Genomic DNA, 27,171 nt, shown 5'->3' with positions numbered 1-27,171 from the left:
GAAATGCTATATGGATGGCCTTTTCTCACAAATGACCTCCTGCTTGATCAGGAAATGGCCAATTTAGTCAAAGATATAACTTCTCTGGCAAAATATCAACAGAATCTTAAAACTTTACTTGAAAAGTGTGACAGGGAAAAAGGAATAGAGTTGTTTCAATCAGGAGATCTAGTATTGGTCAAGTCTCTCCTGTCTACGTCTCCATCTATGGATCCTTATGGGAAGGACCATACTCAGTAATCCTCTCTACCCCCACTGCAGTTAAAGTAGTAGGAGTGGAATCCTGGATTCACCACACCTGAGTCAAACCTTGGACACCTCCTGAGGAACTTGTAGGATCATCACCTCAGGAGTCACGAAGTCAGCCAGACCAGCCTCGATACACCTGTCAGCCACCAGAGGATCTGCATCTCATATTTCGGAAAGAAAAACCTCTGAGCAGAAAAACTCCCGCAGTTAATCCTGAAAAGGAACTTTTTTCTACCTAAAGGAGGATAAGTAGAAAACCTACATGATCTTTGACATCTCCCCTTGCTCTCTTTAATGGAATCCTTCTACTGCTTCATTACATTATTAAGCAGTACAGTAACTACACTTTTTGCAGTAGGATTATATACTGTAGCTCCAGCCGAGACAAAAATCTTAATCACATCAAGTTATCACATCAACCCTTTTTCTATCGTCCTTCCTTCTAACAGCAATTTACTCCTTTTTCCCTCCTCTTTCCTACGACCATTCCACCTAGAACACGTCTTGACTCCTTTTAGGTTTCCTGCCATCCTCTTCGTACTTATGTCCCTTTCTCCAGCTGCAACACACCCCCCATCTCAGTGTGCCTCCCTTGGGGGAGTCAACCAGCATTCTCTCAGAAACTCTTGGGGATTAGGTAGCCCCTTCCAAACACCCACATCTTTTGCCGTGTATACTTACATGAGAACAAAATGTTGTAAAACTGCTTCTCTCTGTTCTCACAATGGCCATACATATCACCAAGGAAAAATGATCTGATCTGACTGCCCTGAGAAATGGGGGGCCAATGCTTTTTGGACATATTATACCCATATAGGTATGTCTGACTGAGGGGGCCTCCAAGATGAGGCTAAAGAATGGCATATCCAACAAGATATTTGTGGGGAAAAGAAAGAGAGATCATACTGTTACTGTGTCTATGTAGAAAGAAGTAGACGTAAGAGACTCCATTTTGTTCTGTACTAAGAAAAATTCTTCTGCTTTGAGATGCTGTTAATCTGTAACCTTACCTTTAACTTTGTGCTTGCAGAGACATGTGCTGTGTTGACTTAAGGTTCAATAGATTTAAGGCCATGCAGGATGTGCTTTGTTAAACAAATGCTTGAAGGCAGTATGCTTGTTAAAAGTCATCACCACTCTTTAATCTCGAGTACTTAAGGACACAATACACTGCGGAAGGCCACAGGGACCTCTGCCTAGGAAAGCTAGGTATTGTCTAAGGTTTCTTCTCATGTGATAGTCTGAGATATGGCCTCATAGGAAGGGAAAGACCTGACCATCCCCCAGGCTGACACCTGTAAAAGGTCTGTACTGAGGAGGATTAGTAAAGGAGGAAGGCCTCTTTGCAGTTGAGATAAGAGGAAGGCATCTGTCTCCTGCTGGTCCCTAGGAAATGGAATGTCTCTGTGTAAAACTCGATTGTATGTTCCCTCTACTGAGGTAAGAGAAAACCACCTTAAGGCTGGAGGTGAGACATGCTGGCAGCAATACTGCTCTTTAATGCACCAAAGATGTTTATGTATGTGCACATCAAAGCACAGCACCTTTTCTAACCTTGTTTATAACACAGAGACATTTGTTCACATGTTTTCCTGCTGACCCTCTCCCCACTATTACCCTATTGTCCTGGCACATCCCCCTTTCTGAGATGGTAGAGATAATGATCAATAAATACTGAGGAAACTCAGAGACCAGTGCCGGCGCAGGTCCTCCATATGCTAAGCGCCAGTCCCCTAGGCCCACATTTCTTTCTCTATACTTTGTCTCTGTGTCTCTTTCTTTTCTCAGTCTCTCATCCCACCCAATGAGAAACACCCACAGGTGTGGAGAGGCAGGCAACCCCTTCATCTGGCGCCCAACGTGGGGCTTTTCTCTAAGGTGAAGGTACGCTCGAGTGTAGTCATTGAGGACAAGTCAACGAGAGATTCCTGAGCACATCTACAGTCAGCCTTGCGGTAAGCTTGTGTGATCAGAAGGACCTAAGGTAGCAATAGAGCAAACTAAAAGTAAATATGCCTCTTATCTCAGCTCTATTAAAATTCTTTGAAAAAGAGGGGGAGTTAGAGTCTCTACAAAAAATCTAATCATGCTATTTCAAACAATAGAAGAAAATAGAGTCTCTTATGTCTACTTCTTTCTACATAGACACAGCAACAGTCTGATCTCTCTTTCTTTTCCCCCACAAAATTAAAAACTTAGTCCAGCCCTCCAGTACTCCCAGTCCATACAAGAAATTAGACCTTTCCAGGCTACAGGAAACCCTTAACTCTCATTCTCATCTCTGGAGCCTGTTTAACACCACCCTTACAGGAATACAAGAAGCCTCTCCTGGTAATCCAACCAACTGCTGGATGTGTCTCCCCTTGCATTTTCAATGTATGTCCCAGTCCCTGTCCCTGGACAGTGGAACTTATCCACCCCAGTACTAAACATCACCAAATTAATCAGTCCCATAGTCACCAATTTACCAGCCACACAGGCCTCAAATCTCACGTGCATAAACTTCAGCATGGCTGTCAATAAGAACACCTTCTGATGTCAGTCCTGGATATCAGTAACCCCAGGTTTCACCTAACTTCAGGCATTTTTTTCATCTGTGATTACACAGGCTATTGATGCCTAAACAGCACTCTGAAAGAACTATGCTTTCACTCCCTTCTAGCACCTCCCATGTCCATATATACTGAACGAGAGTTACAAAGTCTCCTTATACCCCAATCTCACCACACATGAGCCTTTATTGTAGGGAAGTAGGTGGTTTTCTGATAGCCATAAACTTCCTTTGGCACCTCGTATGCCATTTACATCATGAGTAGTCCAGACAGTGAGATCCTTTCCTTGTATTATTTTGATAGCCTCTGACACTAAGACAACCACCGCCGCAACTACCCTTAAACAGTGAGGCCAGCCTTTTGCTACTACATCAATTTCCTTACTTAGGTATGCCACTGGTTGTGGGGTTGTCCCACGAGTCTGAGTAAGGACTCCAAGAGCTAACCCTGCTCTCTCTGTGACGTATAAAGGGAAATTTTGTCCTGTGGGAAGGCTTAAAGCTGGAGCTTGTACTAGGGCCTGCTTTAAGGATTTGAAGGCTGTTTCTGCCCCTGGTTCCCATTCTACTAGATGAGTATTTGCCCCCTGGGTATCCTTGATTAGAGTATAGAGTGGTCTGGCCCTCTCACTACATCCTGGGATCCATAGTTGGCAAAAGCCAGTGATTCCAAGGAACCCCCACAACAGTTTTAATGTCTTAGGGTAAGGATAAGCCAGTATAGCCTATATTCGTTCCTTGCTGAGGGTCCTGGTTCCTCTGGCTAAGATTAGGCCTAGATATTTGACCTGCTGTAGGCAAAGCTGGGCCTTCAACCTAGACGACTTGTACCCTTGATTAGCTAGAAAGTTCAAGAGATCTAGAGCAGCCTGCTGGCCTGAGGCTTCTGAAGTTGTAGCCAAAAGCAAATCATCCACATACTGAAGGACCAGAGTGCCTGGACTTGAGAAGTGGTCTAGATCTTGGGCCAGTACCTGACCAAACAGATGAAGGCTATCCCTAAACCACTGGGGCAAGACTGTCCATGTAAGTTGGGATATGTAGTCTGTGGGATCCTCAAAAGCAAAGAGAAACTGGGAGTCAGAGTGCAGGGAAATACAGAAGAAGGCGTCCTTGAAGTCCAGAACAATGAACCACTGTGCTTCCTCTTGGCCCCTATTATAGAACACCAAGGTTGCCAGGTTTAATAATGCCTCCAGATTTTGTTCATGGCCCAGGGCTAGCTTTTGGGGCTTTCTCCTGATATCTGCGGCTGATTCGGTAATAAACTTATCTTTTAGGATCAATTGACCCTTGAGTGAGTCGGGTGACAGGGGAGTATATTTTCTTAAGGCCTCCTTTGCCACTCAAGGAAGGCAGAAGGATTTTCTTCCTTTCCCTGAGTTATGGTGGACATCATCAAATAATTCATGGGCTTTTTCCTAATTCTCCTTAGTCCTTCTAGAACACAGGTCAGCAAATGTTTATGACTCCAGTCCCCATGATCTGAGTCTAGGTCCCAGTGGGGATCCACACTGGAGATGGCTTGCTGACTGGTAGGGAATTGTCCCTTTCTTTAGCTCTTATTCTATCATTTACTTGACTAAGATACCAGGTATGTCCAAACTCTCAGGCTGCAGCTAAAGCCACATTCTTTTCATTAAAGGCCAGGATTTGATCTTAACAATAGCATGACATCTCTCCAAGTGAGATCAAAGGTTTGCCCTAGACCCTGTAGGACATCTGTGTACCTATCAGGATCATCTGAAAACTTCCCCAGGTCTGCCTTGATCTGCTTTAAATCAGAGAGGGAGAAGGGGACATGTACCCAGGTTGGGCCAAATTTCCCTCCCCCTACAGCTTGATGGGAACATAACTGATAGCCCGGGGGTTTTTGTGGTCCTTTGGAGATTTCTTTGCTTGTTTCCTTCTGGGCTGGGGAGATTAGAGGAGGCTTATCATTAATAGGAAGGGGAGCTATAGAGGGCTAGGATACGGGGGTAAGCTGAGAGGTCCTTCTGTGGGATGTAAATTGCAAGCTTTGCATAGTTGTGGATTCTCCTTCAATGAAAAGAAAGCTCGGACATAAGGTATTTCACTTCTTTTGCCTTCTCTCTGCAGGATAGTATTGTAATTTATACTTCCCTCAGGTGGCCATTTTCCCCCCATCAAAGAGAGAATACTGGGGCCAAGCCACAGTGCAGAAAAAAATGAGCCACCTCTTTTTCAGGGTTTGCAGGTCAAATTGGTCCCAATGGCTTAGGATGCATTTCAAGGGTAAGCCTGTTGATGCCTGGGTGTTTCCCATCTGAAAGACAAAATCGCCCACAGTTTTGGTTTGTTTGTTTTGCCCCCTGCCCAAGAACCCACAACAGTCCCTGGACCCTGCTGATGAGAATAGTTGCGCTCACTGATGCAGCAGCAGAAATACCTCTTGCCCGAGAACCTGCAATGGTCCCTGGACCCTGCTGATCGGAATAGTTGCTCTCACTGATGCAGCAGCAGAAACAGTAGTTTTCCTCCTAGACCACAAGGAGGACCGAGGAATATTGTATTTAGTGGCCCTTACCAATGCATTCTCGAAAACCTGCACCTTTGCCTGTCCTCCTAGACCACAGAGAGGACTGAGAAAAATCAGATTTATTGGCCCTTACTGACGCATTCTCGAAAACCTGTTAGAGTCCTAAGCATTCTTCTATTAGTATTGGGACTTTACTCGTGTCCTATAAAGATGTTATGCCCCAAAAATGAAGTGAAGGGCCATACCCTGAGGGAGGGAAGGGATATCCAGGGTTGGAAGAGTGACGCTTTTTGTCCTCACTTGAATAGGAAGGATATCATTTCTGAAGCTCCCCATATCCTAGCTTCAGGAATAGCTTTTTTTAGGTCTGCTGGTCTGAGAAGGGATCCTAAAATTCCAGATAGTCCCCTGCCCAATGGCGCTTTGGGCAAAAATTATGTCTTTCTGATTGGTGAGTCTGGGTGCCTAAAGAAGGTAACAGAGTCCTGAAATTTATACTAGAAATCATTCTTATAGGAGGAACTAGGAAAGCACCAGAGACAGGGAGTGGTTTTTAGAAGCAGGACTAGTCTCAGAGAAAAGAGGCAAGAGGAAGTTTGTCTGACAGACGCTAGGACCCAGGAGGCAAGGGTCAGGATAAATAGGATAGCTGGGCGAGTCTCACTTGGGCGACATGACTTTGAGAGTTCTGCTCATGGCTGCAGGGTCAACCAACTTGTTTTCGGGACCCTGGAGCTGAATGACTTTCCTCTCTGTTGATGCTCGGCTCAGCCCAGAAGTACATGAAAAGTGGAAGCTGGTTCTAGGCAAACCAATGCTGCCAGCTCTGAAGAGTCAGGGGTTGTTAGCCCTTTCCCAGAAAGCTTGACACCCGTGTCTTTAGTCCAGTGGCCACACTAGTCGCTTTCAACTGGCTGACAGGTGCAGGTATTTAGCCCCCAAATTCTGAGGAAAAATAGGACAGAATAGCAAGCGAAAGGGGTCTGATGGTACTCACTGCTTGGCGATAGGCGATAACCCCTTCATGGTTGCCAAAATGTGTCCGAAATTGGTTCCTTCTGGTGGGTTCTTGGTCTCACTGACTTCAAGCATGGAGCCACAGACCCTTGCGGTGAGTGTTACAGCTCTTAAAGATAGTGTGTCTGGAGTTTGTTCCTTCAGATGTTCAGATGTGTCCGGAGTTTCTTCCTTCCAGTGGGTTCGTGGTCTCACTGACTTCAGGAGAGAAGCCGCAGACCTTTGCAGTGAGTGTTACAGCTCTTAAAGGTAGTGCATCCAGAGTTGTTTGTTCCTCCCGGTGGGTTTGTGGTCTCACTGACTTCAGGAATGAAGTTGCAGACCCTCACATCATATAAAAAGGTAAATTCTAGGTGGTCTAGAGATTTAAATATTGAAAAAAAACCATACGAAATGTTAAAAGAAAATTTAGAATAATATTTGTACCATCTTACACTGGCGGGAAACATTGCTAAGCAAGCCAGGAAATCTAGGAGATAGAAGAAAAGGAGAGCTGGCTTTTTAAAACGAACAAAAATGTGGCCAGGCGTGGTGGCTCACGCCTGTAATCCCAGCACTTTGGGAGGCTGAGTGGGGCAGATCACCTGAAATCAGGAGTTTAAGACCAGCCTGGCCAACATGCTGAAACTCTGTCTCTACTAAAAATACAAAAATTAGCCAGGCATGGTAATGCATGCCTGTAATCCCAGCTACTTGAAAGGTGGAGGCAGGAGAATCACTTGAACTGGGGAGGTGGAGGTTGCAGTGAGCCGAGACTGCGCCAATTCACTACAGCCTGGGCAACAAGAGTGAAACTCTGTCTCAAAAAAAAAAAAAAGTGAACACAAATTCAAATGACAAAAGGACACCAATAACAGAGTCTAGACCAGTGGTTCTCCACCAGGGTGATGTTGTCCCATTCCCCAAGGGGACATATGGCAACCTGGAAATGTTTGGTTGTCACAACTGGGTAGGGGTCAGGGTTACTTATAAGCATCCTATAATGCCCAGAGACCCCTCACTACAAGGAATTATAATGCTGAGGTTGAGAAATGCTTGTCTAGACAAGTGGTAGTTTCGGAAAACCACATTAGCCATCCATGAATCAGATCAGACAGCTCTAAGTTCAAATTTGAACCCCATCACTCCCTAGCTGTTACTTAACCTCTTTAACCCTCAGGTCAGTTGACAGTATTATTCACAGCACAGTGTCTGAGGGTAGGATGTTTGTGAGCGCTTGCATAAGCGCTCACATTTAATCCTGGGTAGTTGTGGATATTATGGCCACCATTGTGATGATCCTAACAAGGACTCCTTATGAAACAGCAATCAGGTTCCAGGCAGCCAAGCTGTGTGTTCGTTATTGGGTTTGGGAGATGTAAGGGGTAATGGTCAAGAACGTCTTTACTGCTGAGGACCTGCACTGACTCTGGCTGGAAGTGTAGGGAGCAGGTAGGCAAGGGGAGGGTGGAGAGGGCCCCAGGACACCAGGTGGGGGCCAGGTACTGGCAGGGGGGTGTCAAGCCCATCCCAGTATCATTATCAATTAATATTATGAAAAGTTTCCATTTCTATATAAATTCTTATACTGGCTAGCTAGGTCACAAGTAAGCTTTTTCTTTCTTTGGTTCTTATGTAGCTCATTCATAGATAGTACATATTAATGAGAAAATGTAAGCACAGACTGCCAGGTAAAAAATGTATTACCATCTATTTCTTTCAGTAATCATAGCTAACGCTTATATAGCTTTTGTTTTATTTCCATAAAATGATGCTTCATAGAACTTGCACATATATACTGAATGATTTTAGCAACTATATCCATCAATTATGTTTTTCATAGAGTCTGCTGTCAAAATTGAGCACAATATTTTAGAATATGTATCATGGAGCAGACTAAAGCAATAAAGGGAAACATCAGTCTATTGCTTTAAAATCCCATTAAATCCAGAATTTTGACTTAACATAGCCGGATTACTGTCCATCATGATAAAACTAATTTTTTTACATTTAACTGAAATTGTTATTTGATAAATGTGAAAGATTAAAAATATCTATGTCACAGGTTTGATCTTCTAGGCTAAAAATTGGCAACATTTCTTTATAGGTCTGGATGTCCTTTGAGATAAAATGTATTTTAAATTATTATTGAACAGTGTCTCATGTCACATGACTCAACTAAAACTAAAGAAAGTTACTTGCCAATTTTCAAATTTGGAATCCATTAATTTTTCATCAGAAAGGCATTGTATTTTCACTCTGTCACCCAGGCTGGAGTGCAGTGATGTGATCACGACTCACTGAAGCCTTGACCTCCAGGGCCCAAGCAATCCTCCCTTCTCAGCCTCCCAAATGCCTGGGACCACAGGCATGCCCCACCACCTGGCTAATTTTTTTTTTTTAATTTTTGTAGAGATGAGGTCTCTCTATGTTACCCAGGCTGGTCTTGAGCTACTGGCCTCAAGTAATCCTCTTGCCTGGGCCTCCCACAGTGCTGGGATTATAAGTATGAGCCACTGTACCTGGCCACTTGCATTATTTCTGAGAAATTTGCTGTCATTTTTACCTTTGTTCTTCTGTATAAGCTGTAATTTTTTTTTCTTCTGGCCACTTAAAATTTTCTCTTAGATGAGTTGGTTGGAGAAATTTGATGATTATGATGTGCCTCAGTATGGTTTTTTTCATGTTTTTGTGATTATGGTTTGTTGAACTTTTCTCCATCTCCCACTTATCTTTGGAAGAAGATATTTTTATTTGAGTTTGGGTTTTAAGTCAATTATAGCAACAGTTGAGAGATGACCCTTTTTCCTATACCATCTTTTGATACTGAGATATTTGTCAATCAGGGTGGTATCTGGAGATGAACCACACCCGTAATTTAAACAGGAAACATTTCAGGGTTGTTAAACCGTAAAGAGTAGTTAACTCATGAAAAGGATAAAAAAAGACTGTTAAGCCTTTCACGAGTAGCAGATTCAGAAAGCAGCTACCGACTCATGCTGAGGGAAGCCAGCCAGCGAAGGAACTAAGAGCTTGGGAATGAGACTCCAGGCAAGGCTGAAATTCAGACTTTCCCAAAAGACCTCGACTCTGCTGTGACCTCCAGCCTGCCAGTGGCCAAGATGCTTGCCAGAGTGTGTGAGCCGGCGCTGGTCCACAGAAGGGTCTGTCACTGCCCAGGGGCATGTAGGTGGGCTAAAACAGTTTGGTAGGATCAGCTCCAAGGTGGGGAGTCAGTTGCCTGAGGATGCAGCAGGACCTCATCTGTAGAAGTGTCAGCCAGGGAATTTATGTTTGAATTGATCATCTTTCCCCCATTTCCTTTTTAGGGATCTGGAAAATTCAGTCCTAGGCTAAACAGATGCCTTCTTTAGCAGTATAGAATGTAGGCCAGACATGGTGGCTCATGCCTATAATCCAGGTGCTTTGGGAGGTCAAGGTGGGAGGAGGTCAGGAGTTTGAGACCGGCCTAGGCAACAGAGTGAGACCCCATTTCTACATGAAAATTAATTAGCTGGGCATAGTGCTGCCTACCTATAGTCCCAGCTACTTGGGAGGCTGAGCTAGGAGGATCACTGAGCCCCGGAGTTTGAGATTGCAGTGAGCTATGGATGTACCTCTGCAGTCCAGCCTGTGTGATACAGCAAGACCCTGTCTCACAACAAACAAACAAACAAACAATCAATGAATCAGAAAAGACAAGGAAAAGAAAAAGAAAAAAGAATACACCATGGAAAAGGAGATGAATTTTTGGTGCTCAGCAGTCTGTTGCTGCCATAAGAGGGTTTTGGCAACCAAGTGTTAAATATAGTGAACCCCAAGTTTCTCTTCAAAGAATCAGTATGTCAGTATGTTCAACTCTTTTATTCTTTGATTCTCCATTTTAAAGTTTAACTTCCTGGTTCTCTTCTCCCCCTTGCTTCTAGTTTCAGTAAACAACCTTCCCGCCAGTCCTAATCAGTAGTTCACCTCTGTTCCCCTGGCCACCTGCTCCATCCTGACTCATCCCAGTCACCTGCTTTGACCTGAGTCACCCTGGTCACCCGCTCTGACCTAAGTCACCTTGAGTTACTTGATCCTAACCATCCTTCCTGCCAAACTACCCACCCTGCCACTTTGGCTCATACCCCTGCTCTCCTTAAAATAGCCAATCAGAATTAGCTTAGACTGTGTGGTCCAACCCTAGCCGATAGGGGAAAGACACAGCAGTGGGGGCTACCTGCATCAGGAATAAGAACTCCTTTCCCCTCCCTGTCCAGGTGTGCTCTTGCCATTACTCTATTCACGAGTGCTACCCTTCTATAGAAGTAAAAATTGCCTTGCTGAGAAAATTAAATTTATGTTCGAGTGCTATTTCTTCATGGCACCAGGGAATGAGCATTTCTAATAATTGGGCTAAGTGTAATGGCTTTGCTCTTGCAGGGGCCACCCTCATTTCCCACCTATTCTACCATAGGTTGTGATATTTAGGCTGCTGAGATTTGGGAAACAAGGCTCACACATAGAATGAGAGGGAAGTCGACCAAAGAAAGGCCCTGAGATGTAGGGCCAAATTCCAGGACCCAGGAGGAAGCACTCATGGTGAACAAGTGCCTCTGGTCAAGCTAGCTGAGTAACTGTTGTTCTAGGTGTGAGGTGGTGACTGCTTTCGGTTGGGGGACCCTTTTGGTAATTCTCAACCAGGGAGCAGCCCAGTGGTCTGCAGCCAGGCAGTGGGAATTACTGCTCTATGAGGTCACTGCTTATTCCAACCCCACGAGCCAAGCCATTCCACCTCAGCCACCACAGGAAGGGAGGCGTGCAGGGTGCCCCATAGGCACTACCCCTCCCAGGGTTAGCTAATTCCTAGAGATGGCAAAGAGTGTGCCTTTCATGTGCAAACCAACCAATCCAGAGCTCATAGCCTGAAGCCCTTTCTTTACTGGGCTCTCACACTCTGGGCCACTATCCACCTGCCCTCATCATTCCAAGTCCAGGTACCAGAAAACTATGTATCTAGTTGTCTGTCCCTGTGCCTAAGAGCCCACCGAAAGTATTCAAACTAGCCAATCCTAAACCTGCTTGCTTTGCTTCCCCTGTTCCTTCCCAGGGGAAACCACAATACAGATTCCTGTCTTCTGCCTCCTGACCACCCTGGTGCTTCCCTGTATGGCCCTGTGTGGCACAGTATGTCCCCTTTTCTTGAAATCTATGAGTATAACAAGCTTTTTTCTTTATACCAGTCATTTCTGTGTCTGCCTGTCTTTCCATACCTGTTTAAAAACAAATCCCAGGCACCCTTAAAACACTGTGCCACATCATGGTCTTGATTCAAAACATAGACTGCATCCTTAAGACAGGACTCCCATATGTCAGGGTGCTGTCTCTCAATAATTCATGCCATAACTGAGTCTTCAGCAAGTCACTCCACTTTTAATTAGGTCAGCCACTTCCAGGCGATGGGTACATGGTGAGACCAGTTAATTTCATGCTGCACTTCTTTTACAGTGGAATGAGTTCCCTGATTAGACACAACACTGTGGGAAATGCCACCATGGTGGGTAAGGATTGCAGGAACTTAGAGATGGTGATGCTGGAAGAAGCATTACAAGCAGGGACAGAAAATCCACATCAAGCATTCATGTCCCTTCCACGATAGAAGTGGCCAATGGAATCAATCTGCCAGCAGGAGGCTGGCTGGTCCCAGCATTAGTGCTATATAGGGGACTCCATGTTGGTCTCTGCTCTTGGCAGATTGGGCACTTGGTGTCAGTGGTAGCCAGGTCAGCCTTGGGAAGAGGGAGATTTTCTGTCTTAGTTTATTTATTGTTGTTATAACAAAATACCCAAGGCTGAGTAACTTATAAGGAAAAGATATTTATTTGGTCCCCTGTTCTGGTGGCTGGAATGTTCAAGAGTGGGTAGCTGCATCTGGTCAGCGGCCCAGGCTGCTTCAACTCATGACAGAAGACGGAAGGGGAGCAGGCAAAGTGACAACATGGCAAGAGAGAGGAGGCAAGAGAGAAAAACTGAGGAAGCCAGACTCTTCTTTTGTAACTACCTGTTCTTGAGGGAACAAATCCATTCCCATGAGAGCAAGAACTCACTCCAATGGAGGACATTATTCCCAAGGGATCTGGCCCCATGAGCCAAATAGCTCCCACCAGGCCCCACCTCCCAACATTGTCACATTGGGAATTGTATTTCAGCATGATTTTTGGAGGGGACAAACCACATCTAAGCCATGGCAGCCACGCTGATGAGCTCATGCACAGCCTCTATGTGTGCCACCATGACTGGCCCTCTGTCCATGAGTCCACTGGGCAAACACAGGGATGACTGGGGGACAAGGCTGACTGACATCTATGGAATGTGTCATTTTGTCCACCTGATTATTGAAACCTCCTCTGCAGAGAGTGTTCTTGTGCCATGTGGTGAGCGTTTATATGGAATGTCAGGGTCTGCTCATAATGTCCATTCTGAGAGGCCCAGCCCTATGCCCCTTCCCACTCTTTCTTGTCATTAATTTTCTTTCTTTTTTTCTTGTCATTAATTTTCTTTCTTTCTTTTTTTTTTTTTTTTTTGAGATGGGGTTTTGCTCTGTCGCTCAGGCTGGAGTGTAGTGGCACGACCTCAGCTAACTGCAACCTCCACCTCCCAGGTTCAAGCGATTCTCCTGTGTCAGCCTCCTGAGTAGCTGGGATTATAGGCACACACCACCAAGCCTGGCTAATTTTTGTTATTTTTAGTAGAGACAGGGTTTCACCATGTTAAGCGGGCTGGTCTTGAACTCCTGGTCTCAAGTGATCTTCCCGTCTCAGCCTCTCAAAGTGCTGGGATTACAGGCATGAGCCACCGTGCCTGGCTACTTTCATTATTTTTCAAATCTGATCGTTGATCTTTCTGAGGCCCTGATTATCCAGCCAAACCTCTAGCAACTCCTCATGAGTCACTGTGGTCCATATTTCTTGCGGTCTCTCAACCCAGACCAAGATACCAGTGAAATATACCCCTCAGTCTTCTGCCCCAGGAAAGCCGACCTTCCCTGTTGTTGTTCAGGGCACCCTGAGTGGGGCAGCAGTGCTGCAGCTGGCCACCTTCAGGTGTCACCAGCACGTCTTGCAGACCCAGCTGTAAACAGGCTCAGATTGCTTCTTCCTCAGTCAATTGGTCCTAGGGAGCAGCCCAGGTGGCCTTAGGCTGGATGGGGAGACCTCTGGGTTCCTGTAAGCCCTTACACCAGAGGCCTGGGACCTGCTTCCTGCCACATCTCCCCAGAGTTCTGCTGAATATGTTCTCCTTGCTAGAATTTTTATTTGGTTCTTGGGCGGTGCTCACTCAGGAATCTTCACTGTCCCTGGCCTGGGGGTTAGGGGATGGGTGAGGGGGCGGTGGTCAGCTGCTGTCCTAGGCTTGAGGCCTGCACCACCCATCCTCTGGTAGTGCCCCAAGGAAGGCAGTTAGGTCTGGGTCCTGGTCCTGGTCATCAGGAATGGACCTCTCTGTGTGGTCCACAGAGAAGACCTCTCTATGGCTTCTGGGATCCTGGTCTCAGCCTCCTCCTTCATTGGATGGCATTGAGTGCCGGGGTGAGGCTCTGCTCTGCCAGAGCTGTCTGCCTCCAGGAGGGAAGCCAGTCAATGTGAGGTCAAAGATAGGGCAAATAGAAAAGGGGCCGGGCCTCTGGCTTCAGGTGGCCCTGAGCACCCCACACCTGGATTCCATGTTATTCAAGGTAATAATTCTCCCCTTGTCTGAGGCCATTCGAGTTGGGTTTCTGGGACCTGCGTGGGGCTCACTGACATGGTCTATAACAGACGTTGCATGCGTGCTCTGGAAGTGTGGGGGGAGGGGCACCCAGCAATGCTGTCTTGGCCCCAGATACTGTGCAGTGGACCCTTAAACAATGCAAGGGTTGGGGCACCAACCACCACCCCTGACCCTTTGTAATTTATTGAGCATTATGTAGTATATAGACTACTCTTGCATTTTATTTGATCATCACAATGTTTTGAGTTAGGTGTAATATAGGAATGATACTTGTGTTACATAACAGAAGACTGGTTCTAAGAAGCATATATTGAGTTTTTCAAGGTTTGAAAAAATTAGACTCAGTAGATCAAGAAGGTAAATTCTAGATATATGGCATATAAAACTAGAATTTATAAAACGGTGCATATGGGCTTCTTTGCATACTACCTTTTTTTAACTTTCCTTTAGTGTATTAAAGTAATTAAGCCTCAGGATTAGAGAGAAATAAAATGGAGATACTTGTAACCCAGTAATGCTTTTTATTTTTAAGAGACAGGTTCTTGCTTTGTCACCCAGGCTGGAGTGCAGTGGCATGATCATAGCTCACTGCACCCTCAAACACCTAGGCTCAAGTGACCCTCCCACCTCAGCTTTCCAAGTAGCTAGGGCTACAAGAGCACACCGTCACACCTGGATAATTAAATTTTTTTTTTTGTAGAGATGAGGTCTCACTATGTTGCCCAGGCTAGTCTCAAATTTCTGACCTCAAGCAATCCTCCTGCCTCGGCCTCCAAAAATGTTGGGATTACAGCCATGAGCCAGCACACGTAGCCCAGAAATGTTCCTAAAAGCCATAAAAATAAAGTTAAATGCTATTAAGAAAAATTTAAAGGGATAAAAATATACTATGATATATGAAATGTCACAGCTCAGTCACGGTCACTAAAATATTGATTAAAATGTAAAACAGTTCAGGCAAGTCTGAGAACTGAGAGGGAAGTACAGAATTGGTTTGGAAGCCAGAATTAGGATTGTCAGAGCTGAGAAAGCAGAAGCAATGCATGAGTGTGCACAAGACTGGGGCACATAAGCAGCTCCATGGTATACTGTGTGTCCTCTTATATGGCAGGCCAGCTCCAGGCCAGCAGATGAGAATCACCTGATGGGTGGAAACAGTGGATTGAGATAAAACCTCAGACCATGCATCATAACTAAGAGACTTTAAATATTTGTCTTATGGGCCATAAAACTAATAAAAGCAACAGCACAGGGAGAATAGAGCAGGTCGGTAAGTGCAGTAAGCCAACTGCCACCTCTTCCAGGGCATCAGTCATCCCAAAGAAATATTGGAGCAGCAAGATTTGACAAATCTTGTGAGAAGAGCTCTTGGTTCAGAGTCCAAGGCATGATCTGGAGGACTCAGGTGTTCAGGGGTCTCCATCCCCAGGGAAGCAACTACATTCTTTCCCAGATCTATTACTCTTCACTGTGGTAACTCTGGGAAAGTCACTCAAAATGTCTACATTTTAACTCGCTGATTTGGGAAATATAAGTTTTAGCCCCTGCTCTGCCCATCTCTCGGGGCTGATGTGGGGATCACGGGAAATCACAGATCTCCTCCATGAGCTGGAAAGCATCATGCCCACACAAAGGGTGAAGTCACTTTCCATCCGCCCCTGCCCAGGAGCCATGCAAGCTCCCTCTCTGTATTCAACCACTACTGAGTATCTGGATTATTCTTCCAGACATTGAATGATTGAACACTCTTGGGCATTTGCAAGGCATGAGTCTTCTGAAGGCTTTATCTGTATTTCATCCATTTTAGCCCTATGCCATAGCATAGACCATACTAACATTTCCACATTTCAGAATAGGAAACTGAGGCACAGAGGGGTTCATATCACTCTCCCAGGTATGTGAAGATTCTAAGTAGGATTTGAACCCAGGCCATTCTTGGTGACTTGGATCTGCTGCCTTTCTATATTGTCTCATCTAAATAAATGCATCTGCCTGCGCAGTCAGTCTGGCTTTAAGTGCAATCAACCTTGCAAGATCTTCCTAGAGTCCAACTCTGTTTCAGGTGACATTGAAAAGCAGATGGTGAAAAATGGGATCAAAAGTTTGATCTGTGAATAAGTTTTTACTAATTTCTCTGTGGTCCTCTGCCAGCAAGATGTCAAGAGCTGTCTTTATTGTAACACATTTTCTAGCATCTTGAAATGAAGATGCAAGAAGCTGTCCACATTGGCTTCAAGATCAGTTGCCACTTCAAATAGTGGGTGAAAAAAATCTGCCTATGGGAAAAAATTCTCCCTGGTGAACATGAAGGTAGTGTGAAAATTCAATCATTAAGTTCATTTAGGCAAATTATTTCAGCTTATTTATTCAGTGCCCCATATTAGAGACATAACTCAATAAATGCTATACCATGTTCTTCATTTATTTTATGCACGCCAATTTAAATGTATTAAGTTAATCAATAGTGGTACAACTACACAAGTAAAAATATATTGACAACTTAAAGTTTGGTTCACTTTTTTGTTTGTTTGTTTGTTTTTTGGAAGCAGGGACTCACTCAGTCACCCCAGAGCACAGTGGTGCAATCATGGCTTACTGCAGCCTTGAGCTCCCAGAGGCAGGTGATCCTCCCAGCTCAGCCTCGAGAGTAGCTAGGACTAAGGCATGTGCCATCATGCTCACTAAATTTTTCTTTTCTTTTTTTTTTTTTTTTTTTTTTTGGTAGAGATGGGGTTTCACCATGTTGCCCGGGCTTGGTTCACTTTTTTTTTTTTTTTTGAGACAGAGTCTAGCTCTGTCGCCCAGGCTGGAGTGCGGTGGCGCGATCTCGGCTCACTGCAAGCTCCACCTCCCAGGTTCACCCCATTCTCCTGCCTCAGCCTCCCGAGTAGCTGGGACTACAGGCACCTGCCACCACACCCGGCTAATTTTTTTGTATTTTTAGTAGAGATGGGGTTTCATCGTGTTAGCTACGATGGTCTCGATCTCCTGACCTCGTGATCACCCGCTTCGGCCTCCCAAAGTGCTAGGATTACAGGCGTGAGCCACCGCGTCCGGCCAGTTCACTTTTAATAGTAAAGAACATCTTAAATGTTTAGATATTTGCTTTCAGTTTGGGCAAGTATGAATACAGATATTATAAACCTTCCTATATCATTTTTGTAAACACAATTTTTAAAATATAAAACTAAGGAATACCTAGGATTTTATGATTACTTGCTTGCATGGTAAGACTCGATTTTTCTTGGTAAGAATTTGGTAGAATTTACCAGTGAAACAATCAGGATGTAGTGTTTTTTGTTTTTATTTTGAAAAGTTAATTATTATTCCTTTTTTTTTTTTTTTTTTTTTTTTGAGACGGAGTCTCACTCTGTCGCCAGGCTGGAGCGTAGTGGCGCAATCTCAGCTCACTGCAAACTCTGCCTCCCGGGTTCTCGCCATTCTCCTGCCTCCGCCTCCTGAGTAGCTGGGATTAAAGGTGCACACCACCACGCCCGGCTAATTTTTGTATTTTTAGTAGAGATGGGGTTTCATCGTGTTGGTCAGGCTGGTCTTGAACTCCTGACCTCAAGTGATCCACCTGCCTCAGTCTCCCAAAATGCTGAGATTACAGACTGGTTCTTAAGGTGACTATTTCACATGGATGAAGTTGCCCTCACTAGAAAGCCAAGGTTCTGTCTTCATTTCTTTCTGACTCTCTCATTTTCCTTCCTTCACCACCAAGGAGAATGGCCCAGCAGCAGCTCAGTCCATGCTTGTCAATCACCCACCTCCATATACTCCAGCCCTGGTCCACATCCCCCAAGGCTCCTTTTGTAGGATTCCTCAACAGCACCAATGCACCAACTGTCACTCTATGTTCTCCTAGACCTACAGGAGGAGTGTGCAGGTGATAATCCAGAGGAGGAAGTGTCATCTATCAAGGTAAGTTGCATTTCCTTGTCTGGAAAAGAAATGTTTTTTCAGGGGCTTCTTTCCTTATTAATGAAATGAAGATAGGAAAATCTGACCATGGCTGGGCACGGTGGCTCACGCCTGTAATCCCAGTACAGGCCGAGGTGGGCAGATCATTTGAGGTCAGGAATTTGAGACCGGACTGGCCAGTATAGTGAAACTCTATCTCTACTAAAAATACAAAAATTAGCTAGGCGTGGTGGTGCATGCCTGTAGTCCAAGCTACTCAGGAGGCTGAGGCAGGCAAATCTCTTGAACCCAGGAGGTGGAGGTTGCAGTGAGCCAAGATTACATCACTGCACGCCAGCCTGGGTGACCCAGCGAGACCCCATCTAAAATAAAAATAAAATAAAAAAATTAAAAAATCTGACTATGTACATTATAGATGACAAATACAATTTTCTTGGTGAGGGGGAATATCAAGTGAATATCATTTGCACTTGATATTCATCGTTCATCAGGCCACAGTTGGTCATGGGCTCTAGTGACCTTTAGTGACCTTTAGCTAGAGTCCATGACCAACTGAGGCCTGATGGATGACAGAGTCGAAAATGACAGCATCACTTACAAACTGTCTGGGAGTGAGCATATTTCTCAGTAGCAACTTTTTCTTCTTGAGAAAACGTTTTGTATTTTCCAGTCAACATGGACTTGCAAAACATTCCATGAAAACCGACTGCCTTTTCCACAAGCATCCTCTCTCTATACTTTATGATAGGGCTGGTGCCTTGGCCACTTTTTGCCATCTGGTTCTCTAATGTCACCAAGTGAATAAAAGACCTGTGCAAACAGGACATGGCATGATCTGATCCACAGGGTGTTTTCCTTTCTCCCATTGCAGGTGGAGTTCACAGCCAAAAAACACCGTACGTATTCTAAGAGCACTCCCTTGCTGACAACAAACCTAAGTGATGAGAAAGGAGGGACTCTCTTGCCTGCTTTTGTCTGGAGACCCTTCCTGGCTTCAGCTTCCTGATAGGAGTGAGGATCTGGGGTGTGGTGTGAGAAACAGAAGTCCCAATAAAGAACTATGACCATCCACTATAGTCTCTGGAAACAGCCATATCATTTAGATGGTGTGGGTTTGTATGCAGGAGGGTTGGGAAGTAACTAAGGGTGAGTTAATGTGTGGTGATTGTGAATGTGTTTGTCAATGTGTGTGTTTCCCCCAGGAAATGTGGACCCACATGCACAGCACAGTACAAGTGTCACTTTTCTTGAATTCCTGTCCTATAGTAACCCTCAAACCTCAATCATGTCATTTTTCTAATAAAAAAAAAAAACCAACACCACCATACACTTCACATAAATCACCTCTTTCCTCCCTCACCACAGCTGTACCTGAAGGTCAGTTTAATATCCCTACTCCTTAAATGGAGATGGTGCAGAAAAGAATAAACCCAGATTTTGACACCTGAATAGAGGAGGAAAACATGAACCCAGAAATGGGTCCCAGTGTTGACGCCCTGTTCCTCAACGGTGTGATCACTCAGGCATGGGATAAGGTGTTCCCACAACAGGGAGTTCTAGGATCTATGAGTACACCTGGAACTGTGACAGCCTATAAACATGCCAACCATTGCCCATCATCATAAGGTGAGCCCAGTGGTCACATAACCCAGGGTAGCAAAAGGTACAGGGAACAACAGACACTGGCATGGTCATTACTGTGAAATACACATAGAAAGCCCACAGGCTTCTGGTCAGCTCACAGATTCTGAGAAGTGTATGGCCCCACACAGAACAGTGTAGGTCAACATCTGTGCGTGCTGGGGTCATTCCTCAGCACTTGGTCAAAGCAGGGAAGAATCAGGAAGATACTATATTGTATTTAATAACATGACCACCTCAAGCCAAAGAAATGCTCCAATCCATAGCAGACGACATAGTGGACAAGGTCCACTGCATCAGAACTCAGACACAACCTTGTTGTTAGCCTGGTGCCCATCACCCTAGCTGGAGATCTCCCGCACAGCTAGGTTAGTGAGGCTCAGCACTCACCATGTGCTGAACCCCAGGATGGACTGTCCCACTGTCAGGGGCTGGTGTGAGCATGACCAGCCACTGACTCGATGGATGCACACACAGTGAGAGTGGAGCAGGGCTCATTCCTTTGTGGTTAGACCCTGGCACAGCAACATGCAACACCCAGGTCTGGTAGGAAACTGAGAAGGAGGTCTGCAGGCAGAGTTGGGGGATATCACTCCAACTGTCCCTGATGACATCTAACATTTATCTTCAGATAATGTTGCTAGGAATAGGAAATGCCATGTTCATGTGAAAACTCAGTCTCCTGTTACTTAGACTAGTCATGGTTTCTGTGTGCTCTACTCAGGAAACCCTTTAAAATGGAAAGGGTACAAGAGGTTTTCTTGAGGGACTGAGCATCAGGGTGAGCTCTTGGCTTCCTTCCTAGGGGGATGAAGGAGAAGTCAAGCTTCACAAGGTGGGGAAAGACAAACTCAGCTGTGGGACAGGAGAACCTCAGAATCCCTCCAGGGCCACCAAGCACCCCCTGGTTACCTCTATGGTGGGATTTTAACAAATCACAAGGTAATGTGGCCCCAAGCCCACCCTTTCCCACATCCACACTGAGCCCAGCTCTCCCAGGCCCTTGCTCTGGTCTCTCGAATGGAGGTGTTTCAGGGCCTTTGGCCATAGGAGGGCAGGGCTGGGGAGGAAGCCTCTGCTGTCTTGATGTGGAGGCCTCCAGCTGGGAGGGAGGATCCCTATCCTCTGAACCCCAGCAGCCCCTCCATGTCACAGGCTCACTCGCCTTCTACCTCTGCACCCTCATCTGAGCTCTCTGGAAGTTTCACTCCTGGGTAGCCACCTTAAAGATCCCCACCTGCCAGGTCAGGGACAAAGACAGTGAGGCTCTCCTCTCCTCCCCCAGTTACGCCCCAGCCACCTTGCCCTTGTACCATAGGGGACTGGCTTGAGCCAGCTGGCACAGTGCTCCCACTGCCCCCAGACAGCTCTGATTTTAGATTCAGGCTCAGCTCCACACTCACTGGGTGTGTCACTGGGCATGGAGCCTGGGCCCCCCTGAGACTGTTTTCTCATCTGTAAAATGCGATGGAAACCACGACTACCTCATAGATCATCCTGAGGACTCAGATTTCTGTAGCTATCACCATTGTTCTCACCATCATCCCTCTGAAGAAGAGCCAGGCAAGAGCACCCTCTAATTCCTTTCCTCCCTTCAACCTCATTTCCACCCTGTGAGGCCTGCACTACAGGCTATGTCATCTTTGTAATACCTCCATGGAGTGGGCTTGTGGTTCACATACAGGAACACAATAGTTGCAGCAGCCTGCCCAGGCTCACAGAGCTGGGTGTAGAGCCCTCTAGGTCTAAGGTTGCTAAGCCTTTCATAGACCATGGACATTTTTGAAAATATGATGAGGCCAGGCGCGGTGACTCATGCCTGTAATCCCAGCACTTTGGGAGGCCGAGGCGGGTGGATGACCTGAGGTCACAGTTCGAGACCAGCCTGTCCAACATGGTGAAACCCCGTTTCTACTAAAAATACAAAAATTAGCTGGGCATACTGGTGGATGCCCCCCTTTTTTTTGAGACAGAGTCTCGCTCTTGTTGCCTAGGCTGGAGTGCAGTGGCGCGATCTCAACTCACAGCAACCTCAGCCTCCCAAGTTCAAGCCATTCTCCTGCCTCAGCCCCCTGAGTAGCTGGGATTACAGGAATGTGACACCATGCCCAGCTAATTTTTGTATTTTTACTAGAGAGAGGGTTTTACCATATTGGCCAGCCTGATCTCAAACTCCTGACCTCAAGTGATTCACCTGCCTTGGCCTCCCAGAGTGCCGGGATTACAGGTGTGAGCCACCGCTCCGGGCCTTGACGACCTTTTCTCTTACCTGTTGTTCAATTTTATGTCTTCTTTGCAGAATTGTCTATTCAGGTTTATTGCCAAATATTAGATTGGATTTTTTTGCACTTTGAAGTGTTTTCTGTGTGTACACATTTCACAACCCCTCATAAACTATATTATTGCCTGAATTTTTCACCTAATATCTAGGATGATTTTTTATTTGAAAGGTAGTTTTCTTTGCTGTGCAGAAACTTTTAAGTTTGATGTAGTCCACGTTTCTTTTTAGTGCTTGATACATGTGATTTTGGTCACCCATAAAATAAAGTATATGTCAGCAGAAGGAAAAGTATTCAGTTGCCAAAGAGATTTTTCTCCCAAGGTGTTTTTTGTTTGTTTCTCTTACTCTTTGCAAAGGTGAGCAGAGATTCATGTGGCTCAACCTGTGTTTTAGTGAAAAATGTTTTATGGTTTATGGTCTTTTGTTTTGGCCTTTAATTTTGGGGGGCTGATTTTCTTTCATTGCGTGAAATAAGCATCCTATATCTGTCTTATGCATATGGATATCATTTTTGTCAAAGTTCTTTTTTTTTTTTTTGAAATGGAGTCTAGCACTGCCGCCCATGCTGGAGTGCAGTGGGGTGATCTCCGTTCACTGCACCCTCTGCCTCCCAGTTCAAGCGATTCTCCTGCCTCAGCCTCCCGAGTAGCTGGGATTACAGGCACCTGCCACCACACCTGGCTAATTTTTTGTATTTTTAGTATAGACGGGGTTTCACTATGTTGGCCAGGCTGGTCTTGAACTCCTGACCTCGTGATCCGCCCACCTCAGCTTCCCAAAGTGCCGGGATTACAGGCGTGAGCCATTGTGTCCAGCCCAAAATTCTTTATTGAGCAGCCTCTGCCTTCCACATTGTGTCTTTGTGGTATCCTTTGTCAAAGTGAGTTGACTATGTATAGGTTTGGGTTGATAATTAATTTTTTTTTGTCCTCCCTGTTTTCGTCCCTAGCTCTAGGCTTTTGTTTGTATGCAAACGCCACATATTTTGTGTAAATACAGCTTAGCAATGTAATTTGATATTGAGGATTGTGGGTCCTCATATTTTGATTTTATTTCTCAGGATTCCTTTGGATATTCAGGACTTGTTGTGGGTCCTTGTGATTTTTAGCATTGTGTATTCATAAGTGTTAAGTTTCATGTCTTTTCTTTTTTTTTTTTTTTTTTTTTGCACATCATGAAGCCTGATAATTAGGGCTACACTGGGATATTTGGATACGTGTATATGTTGAGTAATGAACAAGTCAGGTACTTAGCATCTTTATTCCTTAATACATATATTATTTTTGTGTGGAGAGAACATTCAAATTCTTCCCTTTTATCTCTTTTGAAAACTACAAAATTTTTTTGTGTGTGTGAGATGGAGTTTCACTCCTGTTGCCCAGGCTGGAGTGCAATGGCGCGATCTCACCTCACTGCAACCTCCACCTCCTGGGTTCAAGCGATTCTACTGCCTCAGCCTCCTGAGTAGCTGTATTACAGGCACCTGCCACAACACCCAGCTAATGTTTTGTATTTTTAGTAGAGATGGGGTTTCACCATGTTGGCCAGGCTGGTCTCGAATTCCTAACCTCAGGTGATCTACCTGCTTTGGCCTCCCAAAGTGCTGGTATTACAGGCATGAGTCACCGTGCTCAGCCAAAAACTACAAAATTGTTAACCAAAGTGACTGAGCTGTGAAATAGAACACTAGAATTTATTCCTTTCATGTGAGGGTAACTTTGTTTTCTTAACCAATCCTTCCTATTCCCCATCTATCCCCCAGCCTCTGGTAACCAATATTGTCCCTTCTGCTTCTTTATGATAATCTTTTTTGTAGATTTGAGTGATATCATCCACTGTTTATCTTTCCAGGCCTGGCATATTTCATTTAACATAACGTTTTCCAGGTTCAACCCTGTTGCTTCAAGTGACATGATGTCATTATTTTGATGACGGAAGTGTTTTGTCTTATATATATATATATATTAGAGTTTCTTGATCCATTTATCTGTGGATAGACAGCTAGATTGATTCCATAAACATAGCTTTTGTGAATGATGCTGCAAGAAACCTAGGAAGGCAGATTTCAGAAAATACAGATTTCATTTATTTTGAATGTATACCCAGAAGGGAGATGGCTAAATCATATGGTATTTGTATTTTCAATTCTTTGAGGAACCTCTAACTCTTTTCCACAGTTTACTAATATTCATTCCCACCTACAGGGTATGAGCACCGCTTTCTCCAAATCCACACCATAATTCTTATTTTTAGAAACCTTCATTCATTTAGCAATATTTATTTCAATAATAGTGAAGTATTATCTGAATGTGGTTGTTAATTACATTTGTGGAATTAATAGTGATATTGAGGTCCTTCTCTTTTACCTGTTGGTCAGCTTCGTATGTGTGTGTGTTTATTTGTTTGTTTTTTCAGAATGGTCTATTCAGTTTCCTTGCCAAATATTAGATTTTTTTTTTTTTTTTTTTGCCACTGCACAGCGTTTCTTTCTGTATACAGGTTCCAGAAGAACTCCCATGAGTTATATACTTGCCTGAAATTTTGGCCTATTCTTTGGGATGCTTTTTTATTTGGAAGATAGTTTTCTTTGCTGCGCAGAAACTTTTCAGTTTGATGTAGTCTAACGTGTTTATTTTTACATTTGATACATGTGATTTTGGTCACCAATTAAAAAATATATCAGTGTCAAAGCATCCCATTGACAATGAGTTTCCCCCCCGACCCCGCCAACTTCAGGATGTTTTTTGTGTTTCTTTTCCATTTTTCCAGGTTGAACACAGATTCATGTGGCCCGAAGTATACATTCAACCTATGTTCCTGTTAAAGGTATTTTATTGTTTAAGGTCTTGTGTTTTGGTCTTAGATCTTTTTTGGGTTGAATTTTGTACATCATGTAAAATAAGGGTTCTTTTTCTCTCTTCTGCATATGGATATAATTTTTCTCATAGTCGTTTATTGAGCAGACTCTGCCTTTTACATTATGTCTTCGCAGTGTTCCTTGTGAAAGTCAGTTGACTATACATTTGGGTTGATTATTTGCCTGTTTGTTTGTTTGTTTTTTGCCCATGGCTGTAGGTGTTTGCTTTTATGCAAGTATCACATATTTTGCATAACTATAGATTTGCAATGTAATTTGATATCAGAGATTGTCCTCATACTTTCATTGTACTTCTCAAGATTCCTTTAGATATTCAGAGCTTTTGTGAATCCCTGTGATTTTTAGCAACTAGTATTCATTTATGTTAACTTTTGCTTTTTTTTAACATCACAAAGGTCCACAATAAGGGGGTATGCTGGTACATTTTGATAAATGTATACATTGGGTAACGATCAAACCAGGGTGCCTAACATCTCTATTCCTTCATACAGGTATTAATTTTGGGTAGAAAGAACATTCAAAATCCTCCCTTCATTTATCCCTTACATTTATCATAATGTTTTCCAGGTTCATCTGTGTTGCTCCAAATGACATAATGCTATTAGTTTGATGGCTGAAGAGTATTCTCTTGTGTATATATACTAGAATTTCTCAATCCTTTCATCTGTGGATGATCAGGTATCCTGGCTTTTGTGAATGGTGCTAGAAGAAACACTGGAAGGCAGTTGACTCTCAAAAATACAGATTTCATTTGTTTTGAATATATACCCAGTAGTGGGACTGTTAGATGGTATGGTATTTGTAGTTTCCATTCTTTGTGGAACCTCCAACTGTTTTTCATAGTGTGAACACTAATTTACATTCCCATGAACAGTTCCCCTTTCTGGAAATCCCCACCAGCATTTGTCTTTTGTAGTATTTTTATCTTTTTGTAACATTCATTCCAGTTAGAATGAGATAAATCTGAGTGTGGTTTTGATCCACATTTTTCTCATGATCAGTAATGTTAACCACGTTTTTGTAAACATTGGGTTAGTTTCATGTCTTCTTTGCACAAATGTCTATTCAGGTTCTTCGCCCAATTTTGTTTTGGTTATTTTCTGTTGTTTTGGGTTTTGCCAGCTTGTATTGCTACTGGCATGTGCCTTTTCAGAAACAACCCCTTATCAGCTGTATGTTTTTCCAAACTTCTGTAATAATTTTTAAGATGCTTTTAAATTTTCCTCATTGTTTCCTTTGTTGGGCACAAACTCTTAAGTTTGATGTGGTCCCACATGTGTATAATTTCTCGGTTGCCTGTGATGTTGGTTCCTAATTTTAAAAAACCCAAAATCACTACCAAAGTATTCCATGATTTTTTTTCTTTTTTTGTTACTTCTTGCAAACTGTGAGCATACATCCAAGTTGCCCTAGATTTTCCTTTTTTTTTTTTTTGAGACAGAGTCTCACTCTGTAGGCCAGGCTGGAGTGCAGTGGCACAATCTCAACTCACCGCAACCTGGGTTCAAGTTATTCTCCTGCCTCAGCCTCCCGAGTAGCTGAGATTACAGGTGCATGCCACGATGTCTGCTAAATTTTGTGTTTTTAGTAGAAACAGGGTTTCACCATGTTGACCAGGCTGGTCTTGAACTCCTGACTTCAGGTGATCCGCCCGCCTCTGCCTCCCAAAGTGCTGGGATTACAGGCATGAGCCACCGCACCGGGCCCCTAGATTTTCTTTATAGGAGCTTTATGATTGCAAGTTTTGTGTATTATCTGCCATCCATATTGAGTTGATTATTGTGTATTTAGCTCCATAAGGGTCTTATATCATTCTTTTGCATATGGATATCTAGTTTTGAAAACCATTATAGAACAGACTCTCTCATCCTCATTCTGTCATGTTGGTGTTGTTTTTTAAAATGTGTTCACTATAAATAAATTTGTGTTTATTATTAAGCTCTCTCATTTTACTATTTGGTGTGTGTTTCTGTGCACATGCCAGTAACATATGGGTTGGATAAGTGTAGCTTTTCCGTGTAATTAGAAATCAGGGAGAGTGATGCATCCCCCGTGGCTTGTATTTCTCAGGATAGCTTTGGAAATTTAGGGTGTTTCATGTTTCCATATAAATTTTGCCATCGTTTGTTTACATTTCTTTAAAAAAACTACTTGTCACTTATTAAATGTATATAATTAGAGTGTACAAGAGCATTTTAATATATGTGTACATTGTGTAATGATCAAATCAGGTTATTTAGCATCTCTTTATTTAATATAGTTATTAATACTTTGTGGCAAAAACATTGAAAACCCTTTCTTCTAGCTATTTTGAAAAATACGGTACAGTACTGTTAACCCTAGTCTGTGGACGGCAAGCCACCCAGGTGCCGAGGCAAGAGACCAAGGACACGAGCTGTTTC

The 27,171-nt window shown here is 44.0% G+C and overlaps 1 protein-coding gene across 1 annotated transcript in view; it reads left to right on the top strand.

Annotated features, from left to right (window-relative positions):
* Window positions 1-27,171, top strand: part of LOC100995628 (cleavage and polyadenylation specificity factor subunit 6-like) — a 110,081-nt gene that overhangs the window by 71,768 nt on the left and 11,142 nt on the right. The window contains exons 1-3 of the transcript XR_010108960.1: window positions 14,965-17,969; window positions 18,841-18,865; window positions 24,661-24,717. The gene's annotated coding sequence lies outside the window, so the exon portion shown is untranslated. Of the gene's footprint in view, window positions 17,970-18,840; window positions 18,866-24,660; window positions 24,718-27,171 lie in introns of the transcript that reaches the window.

This window comes from Pan paniscus, chromosome 10, assembly GCF_029289425.2.
Source record: "Pan paniscus chromosome 10, NHGRI_mPanPan1-v2.0_pri, whole genome shotgun sequence".
Lineage (NCBI taxonomy): Eukaryota > Metazoa > Chordata > Mammalia > Primates > Hominidae > Pan > Pan paniscus.
The sequence above is the reverse complement of the archived record's forward strand: the minus strand, read 5'-3'. Positions and strand labels throughout refer to the sequence as shown.